The sequence below is a fragment of the Lichenostomus cassidix genome, chromosome 5, assembly GCF_008360975.1.
Source record: "Lichenostomus cassidix isolate B80296 chromosome 5, HeHo_3.0, whole genome shotgun sequence".
Lineage (NCBI taxonomy): Eukaryota > Metazoa > Chordata > Aves > Passeriformes > Meliphagidae > Lichenostomus > Lichenostomus cassidix.
Window position 1 is genome coordinate 50666137 of NC_139486.1, and position 23843 is coordinate 50689979.

Here is a 23843-nt window from a genome sequence, read left to right on the forward strand (position 1 = left end):
CTCTGTATTCATCTGTACTTTGGATGAGTCTTCACTAATAAAGTATCACTGACTCTCCTTTACAATGTACTCTGACATATCAGATGAAGTGTTATAGACACATTTCTACTTTAAGGATTTGATTTTCAAAAAACTCAACTGTTAAGGAGTATATTTAATTTAAACATTGAATGCTAATTTACACAACCTGGAAATCATATTTATAGTCAGCTGTGAACTTAATAATTTGCATGATTAAATGGGCTCACCATTCTACACAAACAGAAACAACTGCCCTGAAGTCCTAGCAACAAGTTCCTCTCCTCCAGCCAAGAGCCTTTCAGCACAACTCTGCTGCCTCAGTTTGCTTCTGTTCTGAACTCTTTCAACCCTGTCAGAACTTAATTTCTTATGCTTTTAAGAGAAAATCAAGACTAAGCAACTCTGTGGTAACCTGAAGATCAGTTATTTCTCTAGAAAGATAAGAGATAAGTAAGAGAGCACCTAGCTCCAGTTCATTTTTATTCACTTAGCCTCCTGCTGGACTGAACAATGTTTTATGTACAAATCAAGCTGGACCTACAAGGATAATCTGATTTAGAACAAGGAAAACACAGTTAAATCAAGAGTAGAAAATTATATATTTTTGTGGAACTACTAAATTGTGTCCCGATATCAAACTGAGAAAGAGCACACAAAAAATATCTCCCCTCCCCTTTAGAAAAAAATAATAATAAAATAATCTTTATTTTTAGAACAGTTAATAGAGTGACAAATTGCTATGGTATAGTACAGAAAGTGTCAAGGAAAGAGAAGACACATCTACTTTCACATATTTCAACAATATTCAAACCATGCCAACATTAACAATGATGCACTTCAATCACAAAAAGCCTTACTAAAGCTCCATTTTCAAAAGCTACAACTACTATGAAGACATTATTATAAAATTGCTTTATTTCTCACCTATAATATTTCTGCCACCAAATAAAATACTTCAGAAAAAAAAAATCCAGACTGTTTCAGGAAAAGTCTTGAAGAAGCATCACTATCCACACTGTTTGGAGGTGGGAGACAAACAGAAGGCAAAGGGGGGGAAAAAAAAAGCAACAAACTTTTAGGTAAAAATCACTCTTACTCAAGTTTTACTAATCAAGTAAACTACAGATTTTTTTAGTTTAACATTCTAGCCTTTTTTCCTCCCTGAATTTTATTTAGATGCAGGGTTTGTGTCTTGTCCTTAAACACTAAAAAATATTAAAATAGTCTTTAAAATTACTTCAGCATGGCCACAAATGAAGTCTCTAAAGAGAACTGCAAATCACACAATTCTGGGTGCAATTTGTTCAAGGTTTAAAATACTCAAGATTCTCTGGGAAGAGGTTATCAATATTGATATGTTATATAAAACCCATTAACTACCATAACAAACTTTGCCACCACATTTCAGCACAACCCGTGTAACTAAAGTAATTCTCCAACATTGCAATGAAAGTAAAAGTTTAGAAAAGACAAATATACAGTCCGCTAGGAAATTCATACATTGTTCACACTTTGTGCTTTATAGTAGTCTTGGTATTTTTTCCTGGGAACAGTAATTGTTTAGCTTGTTTCTTCCATTGTCTCCAGTGATTACTGGAATCACATTTCTAGGGTAAACAAGGTGAAAAAAACCCTCTTTCCCTTTGTCCCATTTTCTGTCAGGAAGGTTTGAAGCAAAGTAGGCCTCCCAATAAGTTTTCTAATCCAGATAAGCAGGGCTAAGATATCTGACAGCTGTTTCACGCTCTTCATCATCATCTGAAACAATCAGTACGCATTAGAGAGTACTTTTCCCTTTACAAAGGTGATAATTAGATAACAAGCTGAGATTAAAGTAATTACAGTTAGACAGCTGGCAAGGCAGCACAGTCATGTTGAAATATTGTTGATACTTCAGCATCTGGTTCTAATAACAGCACAGGCTAAAAGATTTTACATTAATTACAGAACATAATTTAATATAAACATATTTAATTACAATTGATGAGCGATAAACTGTTCAAGAATGACTTAACCCCTTACACATGTCAAAATGATTGGAACTTCATATATATCTCTCTACTTTAAGAGCAAGCTACAGTCAGTATGAAAGGTTAGGAATCTCCAATTTTAGGAAAGCTGTAACTGGAAAGGTGAATTATTGATACATTTTAAAAATCTAATTGAAAAATAAGTTAAAACTGACAGCATACTACAGAATTCAAGACTGGGTCCATTTAGGCAGAATTGCAGCTAAGCCCAAAATTGCCATTTCAAAAATTCCATAGCAATTGCCACCCAAGCCTGAGGCATCTACAGCTCCCTGCTGCCAGTATAGTTTTCCCAAGGATGCCCTCAATCTCTCTGATCTTATCAATGCTAGGCAGCACAGAGCCTCTGCTCCTTCCTAAAATGCTTTGGATCCAGCTGCAAGGGCCTTACATCTAAAAGTGTAAGGGTTGCCAGCACCCTCCCGTGTATTCTAAAAAGTCATTGGATGAGACACCAAACAGTTCTAGTAGTGTTGACCCTGGAAGGCAGTGACCCTAATCATTAACTTTCTCCATCACACTCACTCTTGTACTCCTCTCTGATCTGGTCAGCATTGAGGTTTCCTGCGTGTATCTTGACAAAACTCTTTGGGGCTGGCAAAGTCCCAAAAAGATCACTACAGCTTAAAAAATGACAGCAGTGGCAAAGGGTAGAAAGAAGACAAGATAATACCTCTGACTAATAGGAAGGAAGTGAAGACTATTTCTTAAGCTATTAGAGAGCATCAAAAGACCACCAGGATGATGAAGAGCCTCGAGAAAAAGCTGTATGAGGAATGGGTGAAGTCACTTGGTCTGTGCAGCCTGGAGCAGAAGAGACTGAACAGAGACCTCACTGCAGTTACAACTTCCTGGTGAGGGGAAGGGGAGGGGCAGTCACCAAACTGCCCTCTCGTGACCAGGGACAGGACCAGAGGAAATGGCATGAAGCTGAGGCAGGGGAGGTTTAGGTTGGATATCAGGAAAAAGTTTTTCACCCAGAGGGTGGTTGGGCACTGGAACAGCTCCCCAGGGCAGTGGGCACAGCACTAGCCTGACAGAGTTCAAGAAGCATTCGGACAAAGCTCTCAGGCACATGGTGTAACTCTTGGGGTGCCTTGTGCAGGGCCAGGAGTTGGACATGGTGATCCTGATGGGTCTCTTCTAACAGCATATTCTGTGATTCTACAATCATAGTCTGGCCATCAAGTTTATTAAAGCTTATTGCCTTTGGGCTCCTGCCTGACACTCCCCTGAGTCAGAGAACTCTTTGTGCCTTAGTTACGTCTCTTTTTGCGGGAATATTTTCATGTTTGCATCCAAAAAAGCCAAAGATTTGACCTAAATGACACCAACCTATTTAAAAATAAAAATCTTCTGATATCTGGGACTTACTCATTTAAAAGGATTAAAATAAAACCTTGCAGACAAGAGAGGCTGGGTGTGCTGTGATCCTGAAGATGGCACACAATATGAGTAATAAAAATGATAAATGTGCACTAACCATGTTGCATAACCCATTAAGGTGCTTATTAGGCCAAACATGTATCAGCATTGGTTTTCATGAAGAAATAAAACCATAAAGGTGAAATTAAAATGAACTTAAAAGACAAGGTATGTTCGTTCTCTAATATAATTTGGCACTTTTTTCTGAAAATTTTCCTTTTTTCCCTCCTCCATCTTCAAACAGGCAAGAAAGAAATCAGCCTGCTGCTTTAGGACGGAAATAGAAAAAGTAGACCTAGAGCAAAGCTAGCAAACATACATAATTCTCTTTCCCAGGCCAACCATCATTACAGTTATACACAGAACAAAGAATATTTTTACAGCACACGTTTACCTAGCACTGGCCCTGGACATGTGTAGTGCACAGCCCACAGAGTGATGAGGCAGTTCTAGTTAGCACAGACCTTGCAGAATGTTCAGCCAGCTGTAATATTCCTGTTGAGACTGTAAAATCACCTTTTTATGAGTCTGTGCCTCCAGTTACCACTCAAAATAAAACAGGCATCTAGTACATCACAAAATTATGTACAGCACTACTGAAATATGAACAAGCAAATAAAAGCAGCAGAGATCCTGTGAGGTGGTATATTATAAAAAACCCCAAACCTCAAAAAACCACATTGAAATATTACACTGGAGAGAATGCCAGGGAGTATTCTTGGAGGTTTTAGTCCCTTGATTAAAATAATTGTATGTCTCTTACAGATATTAGATCAGCAAAGGTAATTCACATCTTTTGGAAATTGATGAGCACCTTCCATTTTTATTTAAAAGCTGCTATACAAATCATGTTAAGCCCTTTATTTCAACTAACCTCAGATAATGATAATGGATTTCTTCAAAATAATGAATGTTGATCTCTTTGCTCCAAACTTTTTAAGCAACATATATTATACCTCCCTGAAGTAAAGATATATAGAAAAACTGTATCATTTATCTGTGCTGTAAAACAAACAGAAACCTTTGACGAGGTGCTGAAAATAACAAGCCCTTTGGAAAAATTAATCTAAGAACTCAGTAGGCTTTGATAGAATTAATTCAAAAGAAATCATGAAGAGCTAATTTTCTCCATACCTCTTCCCTTATTTTCTAATCACTGTTTTTACTCTTGTGGACAAATGAGTCATTCCACAGATATATCCAAATGAAGGACAGTGAGTGGTACCTGCTTGAATTTCCGTAGTCAAAAAATAGTTATTTGCTTATTTTCCATTTTCGTTATTCTCTTATGAATCTAACAGTCTTACAATTTTTAACAATTTTAATCAGTCCAACAGATTTTTCCTATCACAAACACTGTTTTCCTATGTTTCTTACAAAAAACCTCTTCATTTTTATCCTTGTCTGGGATTCAGCACCATCAGTGATGTCAACAGAACTGTGTCAGTAACTTGTTATCACATGAACACAGTGCATTAAATAATTTTCTTTGCAAGGCTTTCTTTCAGCCCTACAAAGAAAAGCTTTGAAAAATTTTAAACATTTTAAGCTTTCATGAGGTAAAATTAATCCCAAGTAAACTAGAGTCACATTTCCGTTGGTGGAAAGCAATTTAGTTGAGGACAAATATTTAAGTGATTACTTTATTGTCTCTTCAAGGCTTCAATTTTTAGAACTTTAAACCCAACGTGTCAAAAGTGATTTCTAGATAACACTTCTACAGAAAGATTAAATGTGTGGTCTGAACAAACTGACAACTTCGATTTGAATAAAGATCAAGATTTTGGATCAAGATTCAAGATTTGAACAAATCTTGATGAATTGATTTTGCTTACCCTCAGATTCTTGTCATGTGAATTTCAACATTGTGTTAAACCGGGAAGGTCAAAACTACCCAATGATGCTGTTGGAGTTACAGCTTCTCCAACTGTGTACTTATTCTTCTGAACTACAGACAGTCAAAAGCAAAACCAAATTCTACCTTAGACACAGAGGAAACAGAATGTATGTTGCTGGTACACAGCAAGGACTTGACTTCATTACTCTGTGCAAATGCATCAGCCATTCCCCAACAAGTGATAATTTGTTTGTAGCTTGGAGTTAGCTTCTCTCAGCAAGAACACAGAAGGAAAGGGTGTATCTTTAGCCTAAAGTGACTGATGCAGAATATGCAATAATTTACTGTAGGTTTTCTGATGAATTTTCACTCAGAAAATGATGTAACCTCACTTCATCTTGATCCTAAAGCAAGTACAAACTCTGTGCTCAAAAAGAGAAAGATTATCAGGACTGATGCATTTTTCCATTTCAGCATTGTCTGTCATCACTTAGAACCACTGTGGTCTTGCCCCTAACCTCAGGACAGACAAGCAAAGGTTCTGAAATACAGAGAAAAGTTATAGCAAAATTCAGCTTGTGAAGGGAGATAGATTTAACCAGGGCAGGAGGAGGAGGAAAAGGGGGTGGGGAGGGAAGGGAAAAAGACAGCTTCATCTCTTTCAGTCCTGGTCATTAGTCTCCTAAGGAAAAGCCACTGGTGGTCTCTTCAGAAGAGGTCTGGTTAGATTTGACAGTCTTTAACATAAAATAAAAATAAAAAAAATAAATAAAATAAAATATCCATTTACAAGTCAAGATCACTCACATTAGCTCATCCATGACCCTGATCTTCCCAGTGGTTTCAAGGCAGAGAGGCATCTGAGGATGAAAGATCCATACTGTACTATTAATTGTGCTGTGCAGAATCACTGAGGTTCTTCAGCAGGCTTGGCTTTCTGAATACAAAGATATACAAAGAAATTGGGTGCACAGTGGTGTTTCATGGCAGATGATCACATTTTGGTAAAGGATGGTGCATGAAAAAAGAATTTGCCATACTAGCTAGGTTTTACTTCTTACCAAATTTATTAATCATGTCTAATAAAACAGAGAAAATGTTAATCAGAATATTTAATTTTGCTATACCACATTACCTTATAAAATGAAACAAATTATCTTCTGTAGGCACAAAATTTGGTGTAATAGTTAAGGAAGCAAATTTTATCACTGTTAGTACCAACAGGCTATGTTTTTCTTTATGTCACCTCCTGGCAGTTAAAAGATGTTGATAAATCCTCTTGTGAGATAAGAAAAGGATAGGATAGGAAATCCTCTGGTTTTTAGTGTGGATCTTTGTAGGACATGAGACATAAGTAAATGCTAAGTATGGAAACCAGAATTGCTTCATGACCAAAGTCACTCATCTCAACCTTCATTCCTAAATCTCATGCAAACACTGGCTGGTCTGACTGCACTGAGTGCCATGTGTCATGGATATCCTTTCAACAACTCATAAATTACCCTGGGTGTTTCTGTAAGAGCTGGATGTTGTCAAGTTCCACACATAGGCTGTGATAATTCAAGTGCTTGTGGCCATACCTCAACAAGATCTACCACATGAAACAACATAACATACACAAAATATTTTGCCTTTCTGGGTTGCTTTTAAAACAAATAAGTTAATTGAACCTGCTTAAACAGTGAGTACAAACATCTGAGATTTAGCAACAGATTTATGTAACATGTAAGAGAGCAACCCCATGATCTTCTCATGCTTCAACCTATACTGGTGTCAGAACAACCTGAAACCACGAATATTCACCATCAGATGGTTTTAGGTTCATGCCTCTAACACATCTATCAGCTCACATGCAAAACATTTTTTACCCCTCTCTTCTCAGTCCTCCTTATATTAATTGACTTTACTCTGGCACTGTTCACCACTGCTCTCATTCTGGCAGAGGAGGTACAATATTTGTTTTGCCATCCATTTCCTCTCATGTCTCACGTGTCTGACACTCGTATACAATACCCAAAATACAGCCATATACACAGAAAAAAGGCAGCCAAAGATCAAAGATTCGACCCTGTATTTCCTCTTTCGTACTCAGTCTTTTTGTTTCCTGATCTGTTTGTGTCTTCTGATCATTGATTTTTACTTTGTATTCTTCACCTACTGCTATCTCCCACTCAACGTCTGATTCCAGAGAGTTTAAGCATATATTGCAAACCAGCTTCTCAACTTCCTTCTCCTCCTCCTCTCTTGCAAACAGAAAGCCTCATCCAAACAAACAAACAAACAAAACAACAAAAAAAAGAAACCTGAAAACCACATCTGCTCCACGAAGCACTCCAGATGCAATGCCTATTGGCCATGCTGCAATTGTTCTGTGCCACTGCTCATGCCTCTGTAGAGGCTGACATGCTTCAGGGCAGAAACTCCTTTGTCTGGCACATCTACCTTTTGTGAATCACAGTGTACCCTTGGAGGTGAGCACAGGGCACTTTAATGCAGGTTAAAAAACAAACAAAACCACACAAAAGCCACACAAACACAAACAAAACATCCCCAACTCATACAAACCAGGTCATCAGTATAGATGCTGGAGCCTGTGCTCCAGCAAATGAAATTGAAAGCTCTCTGGAAAGATTTCAGATAGGCAAAGGCTATTTATATTCGATAAATCCAACAAAATTGAGGGATAAGAAATAATATACAAGATTTGAGGGGAGAAGAGGTTGTGTTTAGATGCAAATATCCCCAAATTTTGAAGTTCAACTCCAGATCAGTACCTTGCATTCCATGGTTACTCCAGAACATGTGGTTTCCTCATTGCTTTTTTTTCTGTACAGAATGCACAAGCAATCAAGTCCATCTGTAAGAGAGAAGTTTCATTTCATTCTTTAGCATTTAAAATAGATTAGGACTCCAGGTGGGATTTTAAAAGAGGCAATATTTAAAAATTAGCATATTTACCATAACCATTTTAAAGCAATTTGCATCCATCAATTCTCCGTACAGGGTACACACACACTAATGTCCACCCATGTGGACGCATCACTGCACTAAAAAAAGAGAAACTGCATGTGTCTGAAGAGTAGTAGGCAGCTTTGACTGACAAGTGCTGCAAGGGCAATGGGGCTACTTAATAAAAAGTAGCTAAAAAGACAAGCTGGTAGAAGCAGTTGGACTGTGGCTCTGTATGCTAGCACAGTTTGATCTTTCTCATTCCATTAGAGTTAAAAACTGCAGCCCTCAAGAACCTAGAAATAGAGGCTGGAAAACAGATCCATGGCTTTGCTTTTTGTCTTCTTGAGAGAATTATCTTCTACTTTTAAAAACAGAAATCCAGCAAGAAAAAGGAAGGTGCAAATACACATTTGTTTTGATAAATTTATTCACAAGCTGAAATAGTACATTTAAAAAATGTTTTATTTAATTTAATGAAAAAGTATTCATCTTTTTGATAGGTGATAATTAACCATTATTCTGTCATAAACAGAAAAGAAAGATGTACTTATGTAGATTTAACTGAGAATTGTGTTAATCACACTGCAGTGACTCAAAACACAAAACCAAAGCAGAGAAGTTTCTTATATGAAGTATTCTTTTTGCCAAGGAAAATAGAGCCTTAATATTCCTGAAAGTCAACTCACGATCACATAAATAAACCTTCAATTCAGTGTTACCCAATCAATTTTGATTGAGTTTCACAGTCAGATAGAAGCTGATCAACTGTCATGATGACAGACTTAAAGGCATTTACACTTATGTTGAACATTAAGGCTTAAAAACTTCTCTGCATTCACAATTGCAGGAACTTGGGAGCAATCCTCCAAGTATCCCAGGCTTTAAGTTAGATAAAAATGTGTGGTGTTAAACATCTATGTCCAGGCATGGACCTTGAGCTCTACTCACTCAAAACATTGGAATCAAAACAGTAAGACACAGCAAAGAGGAGGGTTTCTCCAAAGCACTCGGGACATTGCCAAGGTGGGGAGTAGCTAACACACCTGTACACTTGCCCTCCCAGCAGGAAAAAGATGCAGTTTACCTTTTCAAAAGAGCAGTAGCTACACATTAACCACCACATACATTGCTTCCTTCAAAGTGGCAGCCAAGACTTCCCATGAAGCAGCTAAGACCAAGGGTAAGGATCGCCAATCAAATAAAACCTTTAACATATAACATTTCAATTTAAACATAGTTAACACAGAAAATGTATGGGCTCAGATATACTGCTGTAGGCAGTGTGAAGAAAAATAAAGTTTAGGCATAAAGATATCCCAGGTCCTCATTTGCATACGTTTTTTATTTTAAAAATTAAGATACATTTACCACTTTTCTCCAAGTGCATGAATACAAATGCTACATACTTCTCCTAATGGAAAAGAGGCTGTGAAGGACTTAAATACTGTACATAAATGCCATTGAGTGGGTACACTAGCATGGCTGATCCTATAGAAATCTGTAAATTAATTTACAGGCCTTCAAGAGCCCAATAATAGCTCCAATTCAGCAGTCATATGATTAATATCACCAATCCACTACTAGATTTTATTTCCATCCTATTTAGAGAAAATATACAAGCCAATCTGACCCAGTTCAGTCTTGCTTGAAACCTCTAGAGAATTATGCATAGATCTATGACATGAAAAAACTAATTTAAAAACAGATTAACATGCAAATCTGGTTTGAATTATTCACTTTATAGAATTTATATTTTTCAAAAAAAGTTGGGCAACACATAGACTGTGCCTACAGAAAAGGGCCTGCATGTCTGCATTGCTGGATCTCAGAAACAAGTACTATAACATTTTCCATTTTCTTAAACTGAATGATGTATGAAAAGCATACAAAAATTGTGGCAGATGGATTTTTCCCCAAAGGTAATGCCTCATTAAATAAAGGAAAGGAGAGAAAAAAGAATTTGTGTTGAAGACCTCATTCTAGAGGCAGAGCTTTGGAAGTTTGACCCACCTGGACACAACCCTAATGACTTCAGCAACTTCCCTGTGTTCACTGCTGTCCAGTCACTTGAAGGCAGTGGAAGAGCCCTGCACTCCCCCAATATCTAACGGCAGAATGTCAAATTGAAGCAAATAAATAAATAAATAAATAAATTTGGTGTGGAACTGTTCTTCACCAGTCTGTTGGTTTCCATCACTCTTCCTACATCTTCAGTCTTGAAGATGGTTTTGGACACCAAGACACCCAAATGAGATCTCTGCTTCCACCCAAGCCACACAGAAAATCAAGTCTGCATGTGTGTGTGTTTACATTTATCTTTGTAAATATATATATTTATACACATATCCACATACCCGCCACATCTATTTCTGTGTGTTTATGCATCTGTACACATGCATAGGTGGCATATATACATACATGTAAATGTCTGTACATATATACACACAGAGAGAAATTTTGTATGAGAATATATAGCAAACAGAATTACCTGACAGGCTGAGGATAACAAGGCTGTGTACATTCTAGACACTGAATACATGTATTAAAATACTAGAAATCAAAAGGGAGCTCACTGATATTTTGTCCACTATTTCATCACCATTGACACAAACACAGGAGAAACCAGCCCAGCCACCATCAAGCACAGTCCAGTTGTTGTTTTTTCTAGCTCTTTGCTCTCTGGCTACTCAAGAGAGTAGCAACTTAGTGACTGCCTGGAACAGAACCGGGCAGTGAGAACCAGATTTTTGCTGAGATGGCTTTAATTATTTGTGCAAATGCTGTGTGAGTGTTGGTTGTGGTGTTCTCACTCTATACCCAAAAACCAACAGCATCCTGAAAGCTCAATACAGTTGATTACTGAAACTGCAGGACTTGAGAAACATGACTCTGACATGAGGATCACTAAATTAATGCCTGTCTCAAACCTGAATATTTTTCAGAAAAAGACACCGCCTTTGCTTCCTCAAGGACACAGTTAATGAAATTACTATACATTATCTGAAACATAACCAAGTACTGCTCCCCCAAGTTGTGAAAACACGAGAATAGAGATTTTCTCATTGAAACTTAAAGCCTAGGCTCAACAGGAAAAAGCACCAGGAAAATAAAGATGACACATAGCCCAGTATAGGCCTTGCCATGTAGAAAGCCATTACTAGCACCCAGTAGAGCTTGCATGAGCAGCTCAGCTTAGCCACGTGAAGATGAACCAAGAGAAGGCTAAGGAAAATGTGCTGAGCAGTTCAGAGCTACTTTGGTCAACTGTTCTTTACCAAAGGTTCATCCACACCGTTGGTTAAACCAGTCCACAATTAAAGACTGAGCTGTGCAGTATTACTTTTGATTCAGAATGCCAACAGTCTTAGATATCATTCTCCATAGATGCCACTGCCGTCTCCAGTTGGCTAGAGGATAAAAAGCTAATAATAAGGCATCATGAGTAATTAGGATTGTGTTCATTGTACAGGAGCCAAACTTAGCACATCGAGGACAACCAGTGAAAGGTTTCTCTAGAACTGATCTGGTATCTTACAGAATATAAGGTGGCTACATGGAAACCAGATCAAACCCCATTCCTCATCTCCCTTCCAAGCTGTGCATCATACTGAGAGACTGAAGACTACGTGGCAGAAAATGGAAATAGTCAAACTTCAGATAGTCAAATTTCAAATTGTTTGTATGTTATTTTCTCTGTTGACTTCTAAATATAAGTGTCAACATCACTACAGTGAGCCTTGCTGAAGTGAAAGACAGTAAAGGTTTATTTAAAATCTATTTGTTGCAGAGATAAAAGTGGTAAATTTAGGGTGGAATGCTTTCATAGAGACGTTGGACTAGTGGAAAAGCAAGGAAGCTTTGGGAGTGACCTTATCCGTGAAGCTGTGCTTTGGGAGGCTCAGAGCCCCAGAGCACAGCCTGGGAGCCCACAGAGGACTTGAGAAGGGCTGCATTGCAAGCTGCTATGAAAAACAGGGAACTTGCAGCAGCCCACGGGAACTTCATCCCTGCTTCAGAGCACAAAGGGACTTGCTGTGCAGCTCTTAGAAATTCCCAAGGTATTAAATGTTTAGCTGTGAGCAGTCCCCCAGGTGTGTTAAATCCTTGTGTTGGGCAACTTCTCATGTTTCTGACCAAAGTGGTCTGAAATCAGAAACTGAGACTCCAAGAATGAACAGTGCCACACACAAAAAAAGGTTTAGAGCTCTGATAAATGCCACTGCAGGTATGCAAATCCAAATAGATATTAATTACTTATTTTAAGTGTATTTAGTCGAAACACAGTGTTGTGAAATTAAGAGCAATTAAGAATACAGGTGATTTACAAAGATGTCTGCCAATGGTCCACATATTTTTAAGTCCTTCTTTATTTATTAACTGCATACCTTTCCAAAATTATAATACCTACACTAAAATATTAATTACCTGAATAGACTTAAGCCACATACTCAGTAATTTATCTGCTAGGAAAATTATTCATCTAATATCTTTATTTGTCTAGTGAAATGAGTTCCAAGTTAAAGCCTGAAATTCTTTATCTTTTCTGAAATATACAAAGCCAAAATGGAATGTCCTATTAATATTAAAGGACAGCTACTAGTAAAAGTCAGATAGTTCAAAGTTAACTAGAATGATCTGTTGTCCCTAAGCACTGATACACATATTCCCAGTAACATCAAAGATCCTATCTGTTCTAACCTCCACTGAGCAGTATTGTTGCTAATTGAACATGGAGAGTGGGTTTGTTCCATCAGATGTGTTCGTTTCTTCTAAGAACACCCTATGGAATATCAAATGTACTAAATATAGCTGTCAACATTAAAAGCCTGCAACTGGAAAGTGCTATTAAAGAGCTAAGTGTACTTCACTTGGCATTATAAAGCCAAAGCCCTCTTTAAAGATACATCATGTTATTAGAGACTATTCACATTAATGCAAAAATCATCACTCTTAATATATTTTACAAGACACGTCCAGGCTACTTCCAGGCTCAAGAGTTCCTCAATTTCTCCTACATTTACTGGTAATTACATAAATGAATCAATACTGTTTCAAGTAGGACAAAGAGAGAACTGTAGCTAGCTTTCCACTGCAAACCAGCAGTGTCCAGGTAAGGCTTCAAAAACAGAAATGTTGCAACATCTATAAATGTTTGCCAACTTTTTGTGTTACTGCATTTACCATTGTAGTGTCTAAGTGCTATAAATTTTCAAATTATTACAGGTTTTTAGTAAGAAACTGAGCGACTGCTAGGAAAGCCTCTGCTCAGTAACTAGTAGAGGATATTTGTCTTCCTCAATGTAAATACACAGGATTCGTGATGGGAAGGAAATAACGCAGAAATGGAAACATGAGGAAACCAATAAATAACCAAGCCTGAGAAATATTTTGCTAAAATCACAAACATTGTCCCTATGGTATAAGCAAAACTCCTGTACATCTGATTACTTTCAGAGGATTTTGCTTCTATCCCTACAACTCCATCCAAATTAACAGCACCCCAGTGATACTGCTTGAGAGCAAAATTAAACGTGTAGCCAGTACTTTGGTCTCTGTCTGAGAAGTCTCAGAAACACAGCGGAGGCTTTACTCATTTAAGAATTCTCTAGTGAAACACCCCTAGTAAATGTAATAATATAGAATACTTCAAGCAAATTATATTCATTTACCATAACACCTACTGCATACCCCTCTCTTGGTCTACTTGCTCCTAAAAAATGAAAGATTCATTTCAAAGATGTGATTTCAAGCAACATGTTCTTAAGCACAGCAAACAATTTGTGCATCTCCCCTCACTGCCCACTTCCTTCTAGTTTGCAGAAATTCATATAATTTCAACCTTCTTTTTCTACCCTTCCTAATGTACTGAGATCACTATCTTATTCTGAAAGTAACTCCAATTAAACACAAGATGTGCTTCCAGAAAATTTAAAAATAACCCCCAACAACTATTTCACAGACAACAAGGAATCTTAAGTAAGAGGGTAGCTACTCAAATTAGAGAGTAAAATTAGCCCTGGGATAAAACAACTTGTAGATTGTGGTCAGCAGTCTAAATTCAAATACAGCTGCATAACCCTGAGGAGTCTCAATTCCAACAAGCCAGATAGATAAATACTCGATCACCTGTTACAAATCAGAAAAAAGAACCTCTCAGAAAATATTTTCCTCTCCATACAAATTGGGTCAGTTTAAAATACCATGAGCGCCACAGAACACTAATATATTTTCTAGAGTTCAGCATACTCTTTGGCAGAGTTCTAATAAAAAAATCAGCTAATTCTGGCTTATACCATAGTAATAGAAACATTCGTGTTAGTAATGTCAGCATGGTCTAAAAGTGAATATACCCACAGCAAAACACAGTAAACTGACAGAAGAAAACCTATTTTTTTTCTCTAGGTAAAACCTGTGTAATATTCGTGTCTGAAGTTAAACACCAGTATTTTTCTTCTAACCAAGACTGATCCAAGAAAATAGAAATAATAATAATATTAAAAGCAAATCAATTTGGAGTAAAGAGCAAACTCTGCAAAAGCATAAACTACCATCCAGAGATGATTTCTCCTTTGTTTACTCTGCAAAGCACACATTATTAGAGCCAAATCCCATAGGCCTTGTTTTTGTCAAAGTTCCCACCAAGTTCAGAAACCATTTTGCCTACTTTTTCCTCATCCAGGAAAAACAAATGCAGTCTTTTCGTGACACATAGCAGAGCCCTCTTATGTAGCTCATCATCTCTTTATTATTGCTAGCTGTCAGAGAGCAGTGACTTTTGTATGGCTGTGATTTTCCCATTGCAAGCACTCACTGAGGAATAGTCAAACTCTGATTAGATATTACAAAACCTTCTCAGAAGGCTTTCTGAACCACAGCCAGCGGGATTCCCTGCAGCATTAAGGCCAGTCTTGCTCCCACTGCCGTCTGTGGGACTTTTGCCAAGGATGTAAGTGTCATTATGACTGGTCTCCAACAGCAGATATTACCCATCACTCTCAAGGCTTGATTAAAGACCTACCCACCTGCAAATATATAATAAATAAAGAGCTTAATTGCATAATTAATTACAAGTGCTTTTAATCCACAAAAGACAACACCATAGGTTTTAGGTAGCCCACATAAAGCAAAGTATTAGATCAGTATTTGCTTGATATCATTTTACAGGAAGATTGCCGAGGGATTCATTTGAAAGATATATATTTTCAAGAACCAGAGAACACGACAGGAAGAAATAAAATGAAATCAAGAGAATACCACCACAGCCTAGACCTACAGGCAGAAATAATTTCAAACTGTGTATACAGCCTTCCAGCAAAGGTTTTCTTAACACTGTATGCATGATGGGCAGTGATTTTGAATAGTAACTGCAGTGCTGCTGCTAGACTTTTCTTTTTCCAAAGCACCAGGCAGAGATGTAGCAGTGCACACAAGTGGGGTGTAAAGTCAATGGGATTACATTTTCCTAATTATTTTCTGCTTGAGGTTTACATCATATACACAAAATGAGATCAGCCGGGACTTGCCTCTCTAACAAATCACTCAGACTTAAACATTGCTCAGATAAACAAAAGGGGGGGGCAAGGCTGAGAAAAGGCAGAGAAGTGCTTCTTCAGTCACAGTTGCAAGGAACAAAAACCTGGAGGGGGAAAAAAGCTGTTGGACCGCCACCAAATCTCCCCCCACTAGAGACAAGAGCCCATCTGCTGAGCTCTGCAACTTAGCTTTAACTACCATTCAACTCGCGTCTCTGCAGAGATCAATCTACAGAGCTGGCAGATGGACCCCTGCTTCCCTGAGTCGCTGTGTTATTTGTTTAATAAATTTAATTAATATCCATACTGCACTGGATTGCTCCCAGAAAGGGGGCTGCAGCTTTCTCTTTTCCCGATAGCAACATGATGAGTGATTTCCCAGAAAAGACCAGATAACAGTACCCCCAGGCCACTGAAAAATTAAAAGTGCCATGTGCTTACATTACTTCGCATGTATTAATTTTTGCACTGCACTAATTTGTTCTTGAAGCCTATTTTAACTTTATAAAAGTATGGGATTTTGAGAAAGTCATAATTCATTTTGGTTTATATCAGTTACAAAATTAATTGGAATAGAAAAAAGCATCAAATCTAATTGGATTTCCAAAAATTTTATCTATTTGCAAGAAAGGCACAAATTGTTAATGAGAGTGTCTCCTCAGGCAATATATATTGTCACAGTTTCTGCCAACAAGTTATAGGCATTCAGGGTCATGTTGGACATGCTTTCCTTTAATGCTTAGGAACACACTTATTTTAACCAATAAAGACATATTCAGCCCACATAAAATAATTTTTAAAAGTATGAAGGATGAAAGAAAATAAAACTACTAACAAATTTTTACAGCAGAGAGCATAACGAAACACATGTTATGATATTCCAACAGCAAGAGGAAGCATAAAATATGCGCGAGTGTTGAGAACAAAAATGTTATTTGTCTTCAATATTAGCATTTTGTATTTACTGCATTTAAAGTTTTAAATTTTTCATATGAAAAAATGAAATTGAGGCATAATTAAGAAAATTATTCCAGTCAAGCCTATTTAACTCCTAGACTAGTGTTAAATTGATACACTTCTCCTTGGACCCCATTCCTTATTAACTCCCCTTATGGCTGGAATATTCTACCCGGGTGCTGATGAGCTCAGCTCCAACAACAGGTATCCTAGTGGACAGTCCAGGCTTTCCAATGTTATCTCTAGCATCTAACCTTTCCTAACACCTTTTTCCAGGAGTAGCTGTGTCAGGAAAGGTTAAGCACACCTAAACACTTACCTCTGCCTCTGGGGAGGGGAGGATGAGAGGTACCCATTCCTCAGGTCAGCCAGCACACCTGCTCCTGGGATCAGCTCTCTGGCCCATTCAAGTTGAAGTCAGCCTTATTTATTCAAATAATGAGTGTAAGTATGAGGCCTTTGGTAGTTCAGGTGATTATGAGTGAAGCAGGTTAAGCAGTAATGAGACAAAATTCTGTACAAAAGTCCAGAGGCATTTAACAGCTTTAGTTAACCACTGCTCTCTCCATGCTTCCTGGTAGTCTATCCCTACACATTAACCTTTTCCACCACTGCTGCCATTTTTATAGTGAATATCTAACCTCACTTCAGAAAGCAACACAGTCAGAACAGCAATGACCATGGGTGCTCTGTCACCATCAAAGGGATCAAAATGAGAAAAATCAGGAAATAAGGGCTGGTACACTTCAGTGGTGTTCAAAAAGCAATTACCTTCTATCTCCAGAATGAAATTCACCTGTTGAGAGAGGATCCAGGAAGGCAGCCCTGCATGGAAAGGGGAACAAGTGGGAAGACCTACTAAACCCAGCTGAAGACCCCTCTGTGAACTCTGGCAATGCAGTTGCAGCTCCTAGAGAAGTGGAGGCAGGGCCAGCCACAGGACTCAGAGCTTGGCAGTGTCCCCATCCACAAAAGCAGGAGTCACAGCAAAACAAGAGGTGCTAGAGAATTAGAACTACTCCAAGGATAGCTTGGGGTATTTCTCTTCTTTACACACTTCACTGAGTGTTCCAAAGAGGTGTTTAATACAAAAATAGCCTGTGCAGCTCAAAAAAGTTTGGCATATATATCAATAGACTTATTTTGCAGTGCTGGGGAATCTGACTGAGTTCTGAAAGATTTTAAGAGTTTCCTCTTATGTATAACATTTAAACAATCTTTTCTCTCATACTTCTAACTTTTGTAAAAAGTTGTATATTGTAAAATAAAAAAAAATTTGTAAAAAATGCATAAAGTGAAATGACAAGCAAATGACTGGCTACTAAATATTTACACAGCAGCTTTTGTTAATTAACAATCTTGTAATTTTTATAAAACTATTACTTTTCAATCCTGTCCTGCAAGCAGAGAAGCTGAGACAGCAACTTGCCACTGTCTCTCCTTCCTCAAAATCAGTGGTACAGTGAGGAGCAGAGCCCTCATTCACCACTTCTGTTCTGGAACTCCTCCTTGCCCAGAAAAGATCATACTAAGTAGCTGGAGTCTTGAATTTAGTGAAAATCAAAAACAAGGCAGGCTTTTTAAACAGAGTCTACATTTCAGAGAGATGGAAAGCAGGACGTACTACAGCACAGGTCATCAACATGGTATATTCTTCTAATTTCCTGAACTTCAAAAACAGGTGCTTTGTATACGCAGCATTGCATCTCTCAAAGTATCTGTGCCATTGTTATACAGGGCAGGTTTGGTATCCCAAGAAATGGAAACCCTCCCTTACAGCCACAAAGCAGTCATTGCACACTTAGTCAAAATTTCATGCACCTCAGCCATGACTAGTGAGAGCCTGTGGAGTGAGGGCACAGGCTGTCCTTTGTACAGAAGACACCAGTGGCTTTTCTGCCAGGAAATGCTGGGAGGCTGCAGCCCCTGTCTAATAAGGGAGACATGCAATGGACTCCCCATTTCCCATAGGCTGTGAATGCTTTGCCACTTGTGACTTGACTTAGAAGAGAAGTTTCCAGCTCTGTTTTTCACTGCCTTGGCAACCTCATTTCCTTACTATGATTCAGTTTTGTTTGCCAAAGGGAGGCTGGTCGTTTGTTGTCTCATCATACTGAGCTGCCTTAATATGATTAACTTCTTTTTTTTAAGCCTCATTTCTCCCTCCATAACATTTTTTGTAAGTTGTTATTTATCATCCTCTAAAGCTGAAATGAAGAATGTATTGTATTATTTAAATATTTAATTTCCCAAAATAGAGTAAGTTTTAAAACACTGACAGGAAATCGGGAAGAAGAAAACTTTCTATTTAATGGGAAACTCTAATCGTGACCATATGAATTTTTTTTTTTGGGGGGGTAGGATCCTTATGGAGAGGGATTTACATTTTTTGGTTTTGTTAACATCTCCCTGAAAATTATCAACTAATCAGCAGTAAGGTTTGACTTGTAAAAAAAGAAAAAGTCAGAAGTTTTCACAACCTACCACATACTGATAATGCTATATGAGTTAATTGGACTACATCTGCCTAAATTTATTTTCACATTCTCAATGTCAATGATATGTTATTAATGAAAGACTAATTCATCTGACAGCCATTAAAGACACACAATAACATTATTCATATTCCCCTGTGAAGTTATATGCATGTAAAATACTGAAGTAGGCACAGAAAAGCAGTTACCTATATAACATATACTCTAAAACCCATATGAGCTGCTTATAAGACATTGAGGCATAAATCTCTAGAACAGATTTATATGTGACCTTAGGTTTTTTCCCCCAGCAAAAATTCAGTGTGCTGTTACATTCAGGAGTGCACAGTCTTTTCAAGTTGCTTTCCTTTGCACTTTCAAAACACTAAAATGACAGGAAAAGTAGAGTTACTGTTAAAAAGACAGAGCAAATGCCGGAAAATTAAAGAAAATTTAGCTAATGTGATTCTTCCATATAAAGTAAGCAGGCAAGTCTAAACCCTACTGGATAACTTACATTAATATGCACTGCATTTTTCCGGTGAAAATTTGCTTTACATGAGCTATGCAGAGTAACAAGGAGGTATTATCCTCTTGGATTGCAATACACAAGCAAAAAGTTATTTTTAGAAGTAAATGGATAACACTCTTAACCTCCTGTCTGTCTTTTTCCAAATCAATTGCAAGTTGAATTGATAATGCAGCTTCCACAACAATGAAAAAACCCTTTTCTTTCAGTATGCCCATGATGTTATGGTTTTTATGTTTTGTTGCTTAGTTGGGCTTTGTGTGTGTTTGTTGTCTTTTCAAGTATTTTGTTTTTTATTTTTATAATTTCTAAGTCAACAGAGAATTTCAAGTTAACTGTAATGTCATTCATGTGTTACTAAAACCTTATCCAAGTTTAATGATAAATTTCAGTCAAGTGAAGAAATGCTATCACTGTTTATCAGTTTACTGTATTAATGTATGCATTAGAAAAAAAACCAACAAAAACCAAACACAGCATAATATTCCCCCATGTCTGAATCCCTGGGCAAAATCAGTAAGAAAGATCATAAGAGGAGCAACTGCAAAGGCTTTAGGTCATTGTGCACTTAAATAAAGACAGCCAGAAATCTGTGGATCAGATTAGGGAGAAAACATGCAGCACTTCAGAACATAATGCAGCAACCCTCTTCTTTCTTTCGAACTCATTTTGAGCAGATCAATCACCTGATGCTACCAGATGCTAGAGGAAGAGAGGATGCCATCATCACTATCTCCAAGTACATATTTTCTTTAGTTATAATTTTGGACTGCACTGCTAAACCAAGGAATATTTTCCACAGGCTCACATAACACTGCTAATCTAAGGTCAATCACCAATTCAAACAAAACAGCTAATGGAAGAATTTGCCATGAAAAGGAAGCTCTGTCTGTCCTCAGGGCAGGGAGGTATCGCCAACATGAAAAGTTAGTAAAACATGAGTTCAAGAAAGCAACCAAAGCTTCAATCTGATCTCTCATCACACTATCAAAGATAAAGAATTAATTTCTTTCTCTACAAAAGAAAAATAAAGGAGACCTTCTAATACCCAGACATTACAATTATAATATAACTGACAAACACGATGGATATGCTCTGACAAGATGACAAATATATATTGACTGTTATTTAAAAGATCAGCTGGAAATCCCTTAGGTATATCTTCTAGTGATGAATGGACTTTTCAGAGATCTGAAATCATGGCAAAATGGATGAAATTCCTTTGTGTGAGGTTCTGGAGTCCAGCTGCTTAATTCTTACCAAAATCAAATTAAAACTAGCTAAAATTAAAAGCTTTAAAACGCTGAAGAGGGTCCTTTGAGGACATGCTCAAGCAACAAGGCATCTAAGGCTGACTTGGAACTCTGTCACTTGGAGATCTGCTAAGCAGCAGTGGACACTTAATTACATATTCAGAAGGGAATATATTACCTTAACCGCCCCAGTCACGTAACAAGTGTGAGGAAAGAGGCCAGTAAGAGCAATATTACTTTTCCTAGATGTTGTTGACCCCAGTTCTTTCTAGACTCAGATTCACCCCAGGTTAGACTTACCAACAAAAGGGAGGAAAGAAAAGTTGGGAAAGAGAAGAAAAATCAATCCCATGTTCCAAAAGCTCCACACAGAGGCTGTAACTAGAAGTGAATAACCCGGAGCTTCTGCAACAGTCATTGACAGTTGATTTCTAGAACAGATATCAAGGAAAACTTCTACTGAGGTCCAGTGAGTGGGCATTACACCACCTGGGAGATGAATGATCATTTGTAGAACTCAAGTGCACTTAATAAGGATGTACTCATTCTAATAATGCAATCTGACAGGCTGACATTCCCTATTATTAACTTTGAGGTCACTCAGTGTATTTTTACAGAACTGGGTTTTCTCTTCCATGGTCTATGAATATATTGAGTGCTAAACCTCTACCACAAACTGACTTCTACTTCTGGGATATCTGAATTACACCAATGGTGCTAAGTGAAAACAAACTGTAGGAAAAGCTTCAGAAAGCACATGTTCCAAGAAACAACTGTGTGGGAAAGCATCCTAATTCACAACTTTTATGAAGACAAGGAAGCATCAAAGCTCCCAATTAGAATACAAGATTTCCAAATTCTGTTGTGTCACAACCAGAAAAAAAACCAAACATGTAGCATAATTGACAGACAAGTATGATCCTCTGGTATTTTAATTCGTTCACCTACCTGCAGATCATTTAAGTAGTTAAACTTCCAGAAGGCCTTCAATTAAACCCATAAACGATGAAAAACTTGTCATCATGATGCCAAGAAAATTATGCCCCACATGCTGCCCCTGAACTTGACATCTGAATCTAACTCCAACAGTACAGCAATTCAAACAGTTGGAAATCCAACTGCACTTCAGCCAAGCCTAAATTTTACTGAAGTATCTAAATGAAAGTTAAAAATATTGAGGTGCAACTAACTGCAGCTAATTGTTGCATGCCACTGATGCTGAAAGAAAAAAGTACCTTCTCTACTTCAGGGAGTCGTGTGCAATGGAAGGAGGAAATATCCTTCACATGCGTATTGGATGTATATTATTTATGCAGGAGAGAATGTAAACAGAAGGTCTAAAGGCCACCAGAGCAAAAGCTTTTGTTGAAGTTCTGTTGAGTAACTTGCCCCACAATGCTTGGTGTGAGTTACCACAATTCAAAAAATCTGAAGATAGTGCAAAAGAATTCCAGTCTGGAGCATTTCATGTTCCTACTGATCTTGCATAATTTTTGAAGTCAGTGACAACTCATAATATTCCTCATATACTTAAGAATTCAAAGAACACCATCACAACCCACTGTGTTAACTACAAAAAAAGGGTAATTTTATGTAAAGAAATTTATCTTAAAATGGGTTTATTACAAATACTTTTTATATGTCAAGGTTTCTTTGTTCACAGTTCGTGCTTACAAGGGCTCCTTCATCAGTTATTTAAGAGTACAGCTCAAACAGAAGAAATACTGCAGAAGTAGCAGAACTGCCAATGAATTTCTACCTGCCAACCAGGTAGTTATTACAGACTGCAAATCAATATTCCTCAACTTACACTCTGCTGTAGTAAGATGTGTTCAACTCTCTGTTTAGCCATGCTCCATTCTCTCTACTTATTTCTTGGTAAGAGGAAAACCTTGCTTTTTCTGCATCAGATCAAGACTTAGCAAACAGTGGCTGTTTTTATGATTCAGAAACATCCACCTGCTCAAAAGGAATCGAGACAGCTATGGTATTTTGTGTAAACCTGCAAAATATGAACATGTGATAGTGTTCAGTCACACAAGGAACTGAAATGAATATTTTTCTAAAGGAGGAAGACCCACCACCAACCTCTTCAGCAAATTCCTGCCTTTGTTATCTGAGTTTCTTTTCTTCTGGACGATGATGTTGTGAAGACTGAAGGACTCCACAGTTTTTCCAAGGGATTTCTGGCCAAGCAGCAATCTGAAACTCAATAAGACAACATAAATGTTGCTATTTTAAAAACATAATAATATGGGGATAAAAAGTTAAGCCATAAGAAAACAGAATAAACCTTTCTACAGCAAAGCAAATATCATCAGTCTCTCATTATTTGTAAGCGATACAGGATCAGGTAAACTGTTTCACATTGCTCAAAATTAGTTTCCTGCTAAAAAACCTGAATAAATGCTTCATGTGAAAAAATAATCTTTGCAAAAGATGCTATGTGATCTACATCACTTTGCTCAAATTTTCAATATAACAATATCATCATTCCATGACATGTAAGTTTTCCCATTTGCAATGTTTACATGTCATTTCAGGGTGACCATTAAATACTTCATTTGGCAAGAACCAAAAATAGAAGTTGGATATCTTCTAAACACTGCATGAAAACTAAACAGCAGATTCCACTAATCTGAACAGCGACTGGGACAGATGAGCAAAGATAGCTTAAAAAAAGTCACCCTCAATTCTCCAATTTTATTATTTGGCACTCACATCACCATCACCTGTAAACCCTCCATCATCCCACCTCCAGCTCAAAAAATTTTCATTCCAGAGAAAAAAAAACTTTTCTTGCAGCAAAACTATACAAAGCTTGAGTATATTT

At 37.5% G+C, this 23843-nt stretch overlaps 1 long non-coding RNA gene across 5 annotated transcripts in view; it reads right to left on the reverse strand.

The window, feature by feature from the left end:
- Window positions 1-23233, reverse strand: part of LOC146436615 (uncharacterized) — a 59753-nt gene extending 36520 nt beyond the window's left edge. Inside the window, exons 1-6 of one of the 5 annotated variants that reach the window (XR_014852921.1) lie at window positions 23099-23233; window positions 22821-22969; window positions 8088-8170; window positions 6121-6250; window positions 4351-4436; window positions 946-1036 (exon numbers count right to left, since the gene is read on the reverse strand). This is a non-coding gene — a long non-coding RNA (uncharacterized LOC146436615). Of the gene's footprint in view, window positions 1-945; window positions 1037-4350; window positions 4437-6120; window positions 6251-8087; window positions 8171-22820; window positions 23013-23098 lie in introns of all 5 variants that reach the window. The other 4 variants (XR_014852919.1, XR_014852923.1, XR_014852922.1 and 1 more) reach the window with 4 other exon arrangements.
- Window positions 23234-23843: the final 610 nt, after the last annotated feature.